Raw genomic sequence first — 12,550 nt, 5'->3', positions numbered from 1 at the left:
CTGGGGGATTAGTTAAGCATGTGTCCTCTTGTGCAAAGAGACTAACTGCCGAGGTTTTAAATACTGTACTGTGTTAGGTTACAAAGAGGTGGAGTAATGCACCTGTACTGAGCTGTTGCATTTATCGTAGGTGGAAGGTGTTTATTGAGCAGCCCAAACCTGTTTTTCCACATTTTGGACATTCCTTAATCTTTCCCTCTCTCTTCCTCCTTATTTGAAGGCGGGGGAGGCTGGCCCCTAGCGACAAACTAAGAGATCGGCAGTCAGTCTACACCTGGGCCCAAGTTGTTGGATGATGCTTGATAGGTTTGTCTGCCTTGTATCTGTATTTTTGTTACTATAATATGCCTAGCATGGTCAAAAAATAGTTTTTCAGTGTGTGTCCCTGTCATTGTCTTGCACTGTTCAGTAATAAGTAGATATCTTTCCACACCTGCTGGATGTGGTGGTTTGAAGGTTGTGCCGCCTGCTTGTAATTCTATCCACCCAATCCACTCTAAAATATTTGTTTGACTAATCGCTTGACTTAATAGAGCTTTATAGATCTTCAAAACTGTTTTCAATTTGATCTTGGTTGTCTTGAACTGGGGTATGGATTTGAGTGTTCGAAATATTGCTCTTTCAGTGCTCGTACGAGGCCTTCTTACTGGTGAGCTCGGGATTTGCAGGGAAGGTTTGTTTAACCTTTTCTGTTGAAACTAGCTGAGGTAGACTTGGTGAATGCCGGACTGTGAACCTGCTCCTTTAGGAACTGGGTAAGATACCCACTCAGTGACTACAGAAGGGCACATGGGGAAACTCCTCCCATAATCGTGGGGATGGAAATGTGAAGCAATTTGGCTTTTCCAAGTAAATTGTAAATTTCTTTTCATTGCTGTGCACGTCTGAAATCTTTTTTGTAACAACATGCTGTCTATGTATTTCCATTTAAAGGTTACAATGTTTGAAGCTGTAACTCCTTGACACCACCACCCCCCCCCTTCTTTCTTCCCACCCTCCTCCATGGTGAAATATGTAAATTTGCTTAAGTCACTTTTTTGCTTTTTGAGTCTATTTCACACTCAGTGACGTTTTGGCAGCAACTGCCAGTGTAATTTCAAAGGTAACTCCAGATTTGATACTAGTTGTTGAACTTCATGCTCTAGTCATGCTGAGTTCTCTCTCCAGCTGCAGTTCTGTTAATTTTTATTAAATATGTGCTATTGATTTGTATAGTCTAATGCTGGATTTATTTAAACAGGAATGGAAGGAGTTCTGTTTGGATAGATCTGACCTCCAACTGGCACCATGGTCATACAGCATGGGAATAGACCCTTTTTTGGTCTAAACAGTCCATGCCAATCTTTGTCCCAAACTAAACTAGTCCCACCTGCCTGCATTTGACCCATATCCAATAACTTTTTTGTAACTATCCACATCTCCACTTTCTCTGGCAGTTGACTTGTACACAAATCGCACTCATTTATGGCATGAGGCAATTTATTTTTAAGATCATGAAAATAGACCTTTTTTTGGTCCCACCAATCCATACTGAGCACAATCCTGAAATTAACTAGGCCTGCCTGCCTGCTCCTGGCCTGTATTTCTCCAAACCTTTTTCCTATTCATATTCTTATCTGTCTCTTTAAATGTAATTGGGCCTACATCCACTTCCTCAGGAAGTTAGTTCCACATGTGAACCACCCTCTAGTTTGGGGGGAAAAAATGCTGACATATTTTTAAAAACTTCTTAATGTGCAACCTAGTCTTGAAATCCCCTACCCCAGGGAAAAGGCACCTACCATTGCCCATTAACCTCTAAGGTCATCCCTCAAACTCCTATGCTCAGTTATAAAAGTTCTCCGCCTAGTTTTATATCTCCAAACCCTCTATCCCTGGCAGCATTCCATAAATTTTTTTGAACCACCCCCCCCCTGTTTAATTTCCATCTTCCAAGAGGTGATCAGAGCTGCTCACATTGCTACAGAAGAGGTCTCATGTCCTGGACATCCTCAGTATGGAGTTGGGATGTCAATGTCCATGCTGTCTACCTGTGATACCTAAACCCCTCAACCTCTGGCAACACTACCCAAGGTCGTGTGTTGCTGGAAAAGCACAGCAGGTCAGGCAGCATCCGAGGAGCAGGGGTAATGGCATTTCTGGATGGAGCCCTTCAGGAATGGAAGGCTCTGACCCAAAAAGTCTATATTCCTGCTCTGATGCTGCCTGACCTGCTGAGCATTTCTAGCAACACTCGACTCTGATCTCTAGCATCTGCAGACCTCACCTTTTTCCAACACTACCCAGGGTCCTATCATTAATCATAGCCCTGTCCTTGTTTACATTACCAAAATGCAAAGCCTCACACTTATCCAAATTAAACTTGCTCTGCCACTCCTCAGCCCATTGACTGTCTGAATTGATCAAGAACCCCTTGTAATCTTGAATAACCTTCACTGTTGACTATACCACCAATTTTGGTGTCATCTGCAGGCTTTCTAACCATGCCTCCTATACTCATGCAAATCTTTTACATGAAAGACAAACCTAAGTGGATGCAGAACCAATCCCTTTGGAATACCACTGGTCATGGGCCTCCAGTCTGAACCAGCCTCTGTCTTCTACATCAAGCCAATTTTGTATTCAACTGGCAAGCTCACCTTAACTTGACTGACTAATCCATTGTGCACAATCTTGTTAAAGGCTTTTCTAAAGTTCAAGGAAACTGTCTACTACTCTGCCCCCACAATCCCTTTGGTTACGTTCACAAAACAAGGTTGACATGGTTTTTCCTTTTAGTAATGAATGCTGATTACCCCTAATCATTTCTTGCCTCCATGTCGATCCATATTTTGTATCACCTCTAACCACTTACCCACGACTAATGTCAAGTCCTCAGGTCAATGGTTCCCAACCTTCTCGTTCTTGAATGAAGGCACAAGACTAGCAACCCTTCAGTCTTCTAGCACCTCCACCCATGGTTAACGTGAAACAAATTTCTGCTAGGGCTTCCACCTAACTTCCCATAATTGGGATACACTTGGATCAGATTCTAGACACTTCTCCATCTTTTTGGTTTCAAGACCTCCAGCATCATCCCTTCTGTAATGTGATCTGTTTTCAAAACACGAGCATTTTATTTCCTGGAGTTCTATAGTCTCCATTTCTCTTGCCATAGAAGCTGATGCACAATATTAATATCTCTCCCACGTCCTAAAGGTCAATACTGTTGACGTCATTGACCTTTTTAAGTGGTCCTACACTGTCTATTCTTTTATTCTTAATGTACTTGTAGAATCTCTCCTTGACTTTACCTGCCAAGGCTCATCCTGTTTTTGCCTTCCTGATTTCCTCCTTTGTAGAATGCCCCTACATTCTCCCAATTGTCTAGATGTAATGTTCGTATTCTTGACTAGAACCTCCTTATTCTTCCACTGTTCCCTAATCTTACCAGTCTTGCCTTTCACCTTAACAGGAACATAATGTCTCTAAACTCTAGTTATCACACCTTTGAAGACTTCCCACTTGTCAATCACCCCTTTACCTGTGAGCAGTCTATTCTGATCAATTTTTGAAAGTTCTTGTCTCCATATTAATTTGCTTTACTCCAATTTAAAAACTTCAACTGTTATGGAAAAGAATAAGCCTTCCATAACTATAAAATAATGACCCCCTAGTCCTGAAAAAAAGCCTCTTAACATTAAGTCAGCAAAGAAAGACAGTTGACTGAAGGCAAGTGAGAATAACTATGCTGTTACATTAGGATTTTTATTTTGGAGTGGAATGCTTTTAAAATTTGGTGTTATAACCTGGGAGTTGAGGAATTCAAGGAATATAATTAAGTATAGGTAGTGTGTGTAGATTCCATTTTTTTTTCTCTTGGAGAATGGATGAGCTTGTGGCACTTTTGTTTTGCTGGCTTACCAAGGAGTCTCAGCCATGTATTCTGCTTTACAAAGGCCTATTTACCTCCAGCGAGAGTTGTCCTTTTATTAAATTTTTTACTGAGGAATGGCAATGCTTGAGGAAAAGGAAACATAGCCAAAGATCACCATCAGAATAACCATATTCCAGTCAGGAACCATCTGGAAAGAAGCTAATGTATCAGGTTGCTAGAAAAGCTACCTCTTCAGTAGTTTGAAAAAAATTGCAGATGCAAAAATGTAACAAGTTTTATGCAAGTACTCAAAGCAAAGGCAGAATGCTGTGTGAACATAGTGTGGGATGATGGACAAAAGAACGCTTATTTCCACACTGCCAAAATGAGGGGAAATAGGTTGATTTAAAGTGTTGAACCCCCATAAGTGCCTAAGAGAAGCCAAGGTACTAGTCGGATAATGAGATTGGAGAATTAAATATCAAATGACCAGGCACTTCTATCATGCTTGTAGATTGGAGATCAATTAAGACATAAGAGCATTCAGGTGCTTGAGCCTGTTCCACCATTCAAGGGAGATGAGGATTTTTATCAATGATTTGCAAGGAAGCAAATGTAGGCAAACCTGCAGATGACAAAAGTAGGTGAAGGGCAAGTTGCGAGAGAGAGAGTTTCTTTTAAAGAGATTGCGAGGTTAAACAGAAAATAGCTGTAAAAGTAGGTAATTTGGCACTGCACCACCATTCAATATGATGGTGGTTGATCATGCAATTTCAGTATCCCTCTCTTTCTATACATATTCATGGATCCCCTTTTTTTTGTTGCAAGGGTTATGTCTAGCTCCCTCTTGAATATATCTAATGAATGGCCCCCAACAGCTTTCATTGTGAGAAAATTCCAAAAGTTCACAACTGAGTGAAGAAATTCTTCAGTCCTGAATAGCTTACCCTTTTATTCTTAGACTGAGATTAAATAGGGTAGAAGTTGGTAAATGGAGTATAATGTGGGAAATTGTGAAGTTCATTTTGGAAGGGCGAATCAGTATTTAAATGAAGAACCACCCAAAGACTTGGGAGTATTTGTGTATGAAACAGTTAGGACACCGGGTGCTAGTTCTATGAACCTGATGTATCTAATTTTGACTTTTTCCACTTTAACCTGACAGTAATCCAAGTGAAAATTGCATTTGAACTCTCAGATTAATTGCATTTTCTTTGTCTATTTCCAAATTCTATCTTGAATCAAATGTAAGTTGTAGTACTTGGGTAGTAGACTGTTGTGGCTTTTTAATATAGTTGAAATAAGTCATTTGCCACTAAGCATTTTAATTGGAGCAGAGAACCTGGAGTAAACTAGATGCCACTTTTTAAAAAAAAATTGATTTGGTATTCCTGGAGATTTTAATGTGGTAATTGATCACGTGGGAAAACATTGCTAAGAATATAAATAATGAGAAAAAAATACACCTAATCCAGTCTACAAACCTCCACACCCATGTAACAATGCTCAGCTTTAGTGAAGTGATGCTTCTCCTCTGAGAGAAGCCCCAGAGCTTTCTAACTCCCAGAACAAAACACATTGTATAATCTCGTGCTGCTACTCTGTATGTGTGTAAACCGTGTCAGAGCCACTTGTTCCACATTGTCAGCTGGACTTGTTTAGCATTTCTGTTCCCCAATTCCAAAGGGCAGCCATTTAAACCACCAGCTGGTTGGGAACCTTGATGAAAGTGGTCTTAGATACCAGTTTTTTTTTCTTCTTGAAGCTACAAACATTAGTCATTTTAAAAAATTTTTACTATTTAAATTGTCTGTCTGTGTTCATGCCTCAAAGTTCAAGAATTTCTTGTGAAGGCTCACAATGTTTAACACCATGATTTTATTACTTTATTTAAAAACTGGCACAGTCAGATACTTTGGAATTCCTTTGCCTTTTTTGAACTGGTTGGCAAAGTGGTGCTGGAAATACCAGGCCTTTGGATACTTATCCCTACAAATTGAGCAATTTGTAAACCGTGCAGTGTTGGCCAGGAGAAGCATTTGGAACAAACCTATTAGTTTGTATCATTCGTTGACTTTCAATGGGGTCAGGAATCACGCGCTTGCTCCAAACAGCTTTTCCTCTTAAACATCCCAGGTTAATTTTAATTCTGACTGTAAGCGATATAAATACCATATAATATAAATACCATACTATACTATATAAATATATAATATATAATATAAATACCATACTATATAAATACCTATAGACTGCTTTAGGGTTTTCCTTTATCTTATCTGTCAACAACTTCTCATGTCTCCCTGGCTCTTAACCAGAAAAGATCTAAAGAGAAGGCACCTTCTAAGGAAGATCGAACAGTACAGGCCCTTTGGCCCTCATGTTGGACTGACCTGTGAAATTAATCTGCCCATCTAACCTACAACATTCCATTATTATCCAGATGTATGTCCAATGCCCATTTAAATGCCTTTAATGCCAGCGAATCGGCTACTGTTGCAGGCAGGTAGTTCCACGCCACTTCTACTTTTAGTAAAGAAACTACCCTGATATCTGTTGCCCCTCCAATTAAATCTGTCCCCTCGTGTTGGCCTTCACTATCTGGGGAATAAGGCTTTCAATGTCCATGTCTAACCCTGATTATCTTGCACATCTCAATTAAGTCACCTCTCCACCTCCAACAAAAACAGCCTCTGTTCCCTCAGTCTTTCCTCATTAAAACCTTCCTTCCATACCAGGCAGCATCCTAGTAAATCTCCTCTGAACCCTTTGTAAAGCTTCCATATCCTCCTTTTATAATATGGTGACCAGAACTGCATGCAACACTCCAGGTGTGGCCTTACAAGTGTCTTGTACGGCTGAAGCATGACCTTGTGGCTCTGGAACTCTATCTCTCTACCAATAAATGCCAACACACCATATGCTGCCTAAACCCGATCAACCTGGGTGGCAACTTTAGGATTTATGCACCTGGACACAGATCTGTTTCACTACACTGCCAAGAATTTTACCATTAGCCTAGTAAGCTGCATTCCTGTTACTTCCAAAGTGAACTACCCCTCTTTTCTGCATTAAACTTGTTTTGCCACATCTCAGCCCAGCTCTGCGTCTTACCTATGTTGCTCTGTAACCCACAAGTACCCGCAACTCTGCCTATCTTGGTCATCTGCAAATTTACTAACCCGTCCTTCTACACCACCCTCCAGATCACTTCTAAAAATGACAAACAGCAGTGGCCACAAAACAGATCCTTGTCACACACCTGAGCTCCAGATGAACACTTCCCATCAACCACCATCCTGTTTCAGCTAGCCAATTTCTAATCCCCAAACCACTAAATCACCTTCAATCCTGAAAATCTATTTTGTGCAATAGTGTACAGAGTGGAAATTATCAATGCCTTACTGAAGTCCACATACACCACGTCAACTGCTTTACCTTCATCGACCTGTTTTGTTGCCACCTTGAAGACCTCTAAGGTTAGTGAGTCATGACCTACCCTTCAACTGTATTGACTACCCCTAATCAAATTATTCCTTTCCAGATGATAAATCCTATCCCTTATAGCCTTTTCCAACACCTTGCCTACAACCGAAGGCAGGCTCACTGGCCTATAATTATCAGGATTGTCCCAACTCCCTCCTTAAATAAGGGAACAACATTTGTTATCCTCCAGTCTTCTGGCACTACTCATCTCAACAATGTAGAGACTTTGGCTTCGATCTTAATGTCATCAATCTCTTCCCTGGCTTCCAGAGAATGAGGATAAATCCCATCCAACCCAAGGGACTTACCTATTTTCAGATTAGATTTCTAAAACCTTTTTCAGCTGCAATTCCATCAAATCTTGTAGCCTGGATCTTTATTCTCACTAACATTGCCCTTTTCCAATGTGAAGACTGAGTAAAGTACTCATTAAGCACTTCCCTTATGTCCTCTGCCCCACACAGCTTTCCACTACTATCTTTGGCTCTAAACTTGCGCTAGTCATGCATTTGTTCCTGATGTACCTATAGACTGCTTTAGGGTTTTCCTTTATCTTATCTGTCAACAACTTCTCATGTCTCCCTGGCTCTTAACCAGAAAAGATCTAAAGAGAAGGCAACTTTTATAACTTAAGCCCCCTAAGTGAACCTTCACACCTCATCCCCCTCATAAGCCTCCTTCCTCTTCACAAGAGGTTCAACTTTAGTAAACTATGGCTCCCTCTCATGACAACTACCTCCCTGCCTGATCGGTGTAGATACTTAGCAAGGGCCTGCAGTAGCTGTTCCTGGAATAAGTTCTCCATTTCAAGTGTGTCCATCCCCTGCAGTTTCCTTCCTTAGCCTAGGCATCCTAAATCTTTCCTAATTGCATCATCATTGCCTTTCCCCCAGTTATCTCTTTCCCTGCGGTGTATACACTTATCCCTGTTGTAAACATATATCTGAATTATGATCACTATTGCCAAAGTGCTCACCTACCTCCAAATCTAACACCTTGCTGGGTTATTTCTCCACTACCAAATGTAGTGTGGCCTTGCCCCTTGTTGGCTTGTCTACATACTGTCAGAAAACTGTCCTCATATTGGGGAAAAGCTGACTCATCTAAACTATTTGAATATACTAATCCCAGTCAATATTGGAGAATGTTAAAGTCCCCCATAACAACTACTGTTACACTCACTCCTATCATGAATCATCTTTGCTATCCTTTTCTACATTCCTGGAACAATTCACAGGACTATAGAAAACTCCCAACAGGATGACCCCTCCTTTCCTGTTCCTAACTTTGGCTCAAGCTACCTCAGAGGATGAATCCTCCAACTTTATCTCAGCTGCTGTAATATGACTCTTGATTAACAATGTCACAGGCCCCTGTACCCCCTTACCATCTTCTGTTCTTACTGAAACATCTAAATCTCGGAATCTGCAGCAGTCATTCCTGTCCCTCCTCTGGCTGTGTCTCCAAAATGGCCAAACTTGAAATCCCAGGTACCAACCCATGCTGCAAGTTCACCCACCTTATTTCAGATGCACCTGGCATTGAAGTGCACATTTCACACCAATATCCTGACTGCTGATGCCCTCTGTAACCTTGTAAACATATCCCTGACCTCACTACACTCAACCTCCTACAAGTCAGGTTCCCATCCCCTGGTGCATTCGTTTTCCCCCCCATTAGCAAACTCTTCCTCCAATCACCCAAGATATTAGTCCTGATGTAGTCTTTTTCCCCAGAAAGAGCTCAGAGTTGTCCTGCAGCCACACATTCAGCTCTGCTCTCTGTTCCTAGCTTCTCTAGCATGGGTAACAAACCAGAGAAAATGACTCGTTTGTTCTAGCTCTAAGCTTCCTCCCTACTCCCTGAATTTCTGCCTTGGATTCTTACCTATGTGGGCCATGATTTGGGGCTGCTCCCCGCATCGCGAACACTGGGAGGCAACACACCAATTGTGCATCTCTCATACCCACAATATCACCTGTTTGTCCCCCTATGGAGTCCCCAGTGACGAAGCTCTGCTCCTCTTCCCCCTGCACTGGAGACCTGTGCCCCATTGTTTAGCCCTGGTAAGTCATTGAAAATTTCTTTTACTAGAATGTTTGACTTTCCCCCTTGTATTTGTAGAACAATCAGTCTGTCATGAATGGTGTTTAGTGAGGAAGGCTGGCTAATGAGGATGGAAGCTGGTACTGGACTGTACAGTGTCATCTAGAATTGATGCAGAGAGCAAACCCTTTGAATCTCTCAAAAAAAACTGCTCTATTATCCCATTGTTTTTGTTCCTGTGCAGGTGATCTTTGTTTTTTTTAAAATTGTAAATACTGTGACCTCTTAGTGCAGACTTGTGTACTGCCTCAGCATGACTGTGGTGATTGTACATGCATTAGTGGTGACATTCCCAAATGTCCCAAGATTTCAGAGATTCAAAGTTGCAAATGTCTTCCTTTTAAGGGAGGAAGACAGACAGGAAGTTACATGTCAGGCATTGAAAACTTGATTCATTCTTTTAAGGAGGTTATATGTTGAACACTTAAAATAAAATCAGACCAAATCAATATCGTTTTGTAGAATGCAACATTTTTTAAACATTTCAAAGTAACTAGCAAGGTGCATGCAGGGAAGCCTGGAATTGTAGGTGTACTTGAATTCTCAAAAGGGCTTTTATGGTACCAGATTGGTTACCTCATGATGTGAGCTCAGTGTAGGAAGTAATGTACTAGCATCGGTCAGCTGTCTGGAAGTAGAGGCATAAATGTCTTTGTTTTCCCCGATGTTGGTGAGCTGCAACTAACAAAATGCCACAGGAGATCCATAATGGGGACTTAGATTATAATCTATCAGTGGCTTGGATGAAGGGACCAAATGTTATGCAGCTAAATTTTGCTGATGCCACCCAAGGTAGGCCGAAACCTAAATTGTGACTAGGATGTGATAGTTTGAGTGGGCCAATTTTTAGCCAATGTGTAATGAGGAAATATGAATGCTTCACTACTTGAAGTGTATGTAATCTATAAACATAGACAGCAAAACTATAAGATACAGCAAGTATCCTGCTACTTGGATCACCAGAGTAGAAAGAGATCATTGGATATTGAAACATTTGCTCGTGGGATATGGACATTGTTGGCCAAGCAAACATTACTCATTATAATTGCCCTTGAACTGAATGGTGAGTAATTGAGGGCCAACCATATTGTTGTGGGTCTGGAAGACTTTCCCTCTCCAGGGGCTCGAAGGCTGAATCTGTTTGAGGCAGTGTTAAATTTTTGATCAATGAGTCAATCTAGAGGGGTAGACCTGAAACGAAGAATTATTGGCTGATCAGGCTTGGAAGCTAAATGGCCCACATACTCAATTGTAATGTACAAAGGCAGTTTGCAGATATCTTTTTTGAGGTGAATCTGACCTGTGAAAAGATAAGGCACAAATGAGTTGTAAAGTTAAAAATTAGCTACTTTCACCCACCCATGCAACTGGCTTCCTGCAGTTGGAATGTGTCAAGATCTGCCAGTCATTCCCAAAGTGGAATTCTGCGCAATCTGGGCTGTAATGACTTCAAGGTCAAATAACAAAAGCAGGTAAATTTGAAGACATTCCCTTTGTTAAATGGAGCATAGTCTCCTAAAATGAGGAAAGAAAATGTTACATGAACTGATCAAGAGCTTTGTATATGGACTCGTAAAACAGATGTTTCTGTCAATTAATACATTAATGAACTTGTTGGACACACATTACTCTGGCAATTCTGTTTGTGATCAGTTTGTTACTAGGGTTTCAGGATCGTATCCTAGCAATAGTTTATCAGTAATGGTGTTGTACGGCTTTCTTTCTGAAATGTAAACCCTATTTAGCCTTAATTCTCAGACAAAGCAGTATTTTAATGAGTTGAGTCCTCGCTATTTGCTTTTTCCAGTTTTAATTTGGTTAAGTTGAGTAACGAGCTGGAATGTGTTAAATGGTTACTGTTCAATGGATTTTGAGTTGGATTTAAATTGAAGTCACCCATGATTTGGTCACAAGCACTTGAAAGATTTGCATGGAAATTGTGCAAAGCTCTGACTTGGTTTGAACTTTAAACTGTCTGAGACTCTCTTTTTTTAAAAAAAAACTACCAGCTAAAATTGAAGTGATTTAATTTTATCTTGATGCTTTGCTTTCTCTCATTTCTGTTGCATTTGGGAATATTCATGGTAAGGTTGTCTTGTAATGTTTATCTTTAATGAATTGCCTTTCCTGTTATCCCCTGTCACAAAGTTAATGGCAACAGTTCAAGTCTCACTGACCAGAGTATTGCTGTGACACTCGAGCATTCTGTACATTTATTCTGTGGCTGTTACGGGGCAGAATGAAAGAAGCTCTAGGTTCTAACTAGGTATAAAATTGCTTTATCTTCTCCAGTTTTACTTTTGGGATCATTCCCATGAATGGCAGTGGCCCTACACAATTGACAACTCCTGTTTAAGCCTGGTAAGCTCTGTCAGACTGCCAGGATAATCGGTGAGCTCCCTGAATGCTGAGGGTGTATAGGCTTGCAGCTTTTAGACTCTTGATAGCTGCTGACCAAATTTCAAGTGTAGGTGTTCCGGTGCTGGATAGCTGCCAGACAATGGCATGATTTAACCTGTCCTTGGCTATGTTAGTGTTACTCAGAACTTGATGGTCTGAGATCTGATTCAGTTAGGATCAACAATTTGGTCTTGAGACCTTTTGGCTGTTTTATCAATGGAATTTCTTGACCAGGGCATCAGGAGTTTGCTTATTTCCAACAAGTTGACAATTGAAATATCAGGCAGGACTAATTTAACAACAAAAACAAATTGATGGAAAAGTTCAACAGGTCTGGAAGCATCCAATGAGAGAAATAACATTGCAGGTTGTGTCTCAGAACTCCTTTCACTAACTTGGTAACATTGTGACTATATGGTATTGCTTAACCTGTCTGTCCTACGACACAATTTTGGTATTGAGATCTCTGAACTTGAGCTGCTTCTCCATTGAACATTTTGTTGTTAATTTACAACTGCACTTCTGATACAAAATTTGTACTGGTATTTCTGGAAATGAATGGTACAATTTTCCAAATGTTTCTCCCCAGTTCGAAATTATTAATCATCTCTTTTTAAGAGACACTAAAATAGCGCTGTGGAGTTAAAATGACCACTAATGCACTAATTCAGGGCTTTGGTTCACTAGTTGAATTCTGTAGAC

General features: G+C 40.6%; 1 protein-coding gene across 6 annotated transcripts in view; it reads left to right on the top strand.

Moving 5' to 3' along the window:
* Positions 1-12,550, top strand: part of elovl1b (ELOVL fatty acid elongase 1b) — a 76,233-nt gene that overhangs the window by 38,486 nt on the left and 25,197 nt on the right. Inside the window, exon 1 of one of the 6 annotated variants that reach the window (XM_072574556.1) lies at positions 238-306. The exons of the other annotated variants lie outside the window; for them this stretch is intronic. The gene's annotated coding sequence lies outside the window, so the exon portion shown is untranslated. Of the gene's footprint in view, positions 1-237; positions 307-12,550 lie in introns of those variants that run through there. 6 annotated transcript variants of the gene reach the window in all.

The sequence above is a fragment of the Chiloscyllium punctatum genome, chromosome 7 (assembly GCF_047496795.1).
Source record: "Chiloscyllium punctatum isolate Juve2018m chromosome 7, sChiPun1.3, whole genome shotgun sequence".
NCBI classification, from domain to species: domain Eukaryota; kingdom Metazoa; phylum Chordata; class Chondrichthyes; order Orectolobiformes; family Hemiscylliidae; genus Chiloscyllium; species Chiloscyllium punctatum.
Note: the sequence above shows the minus strand (reverse complement) of the source record. Positions and strands in the feature narration are given on the sequence as shown.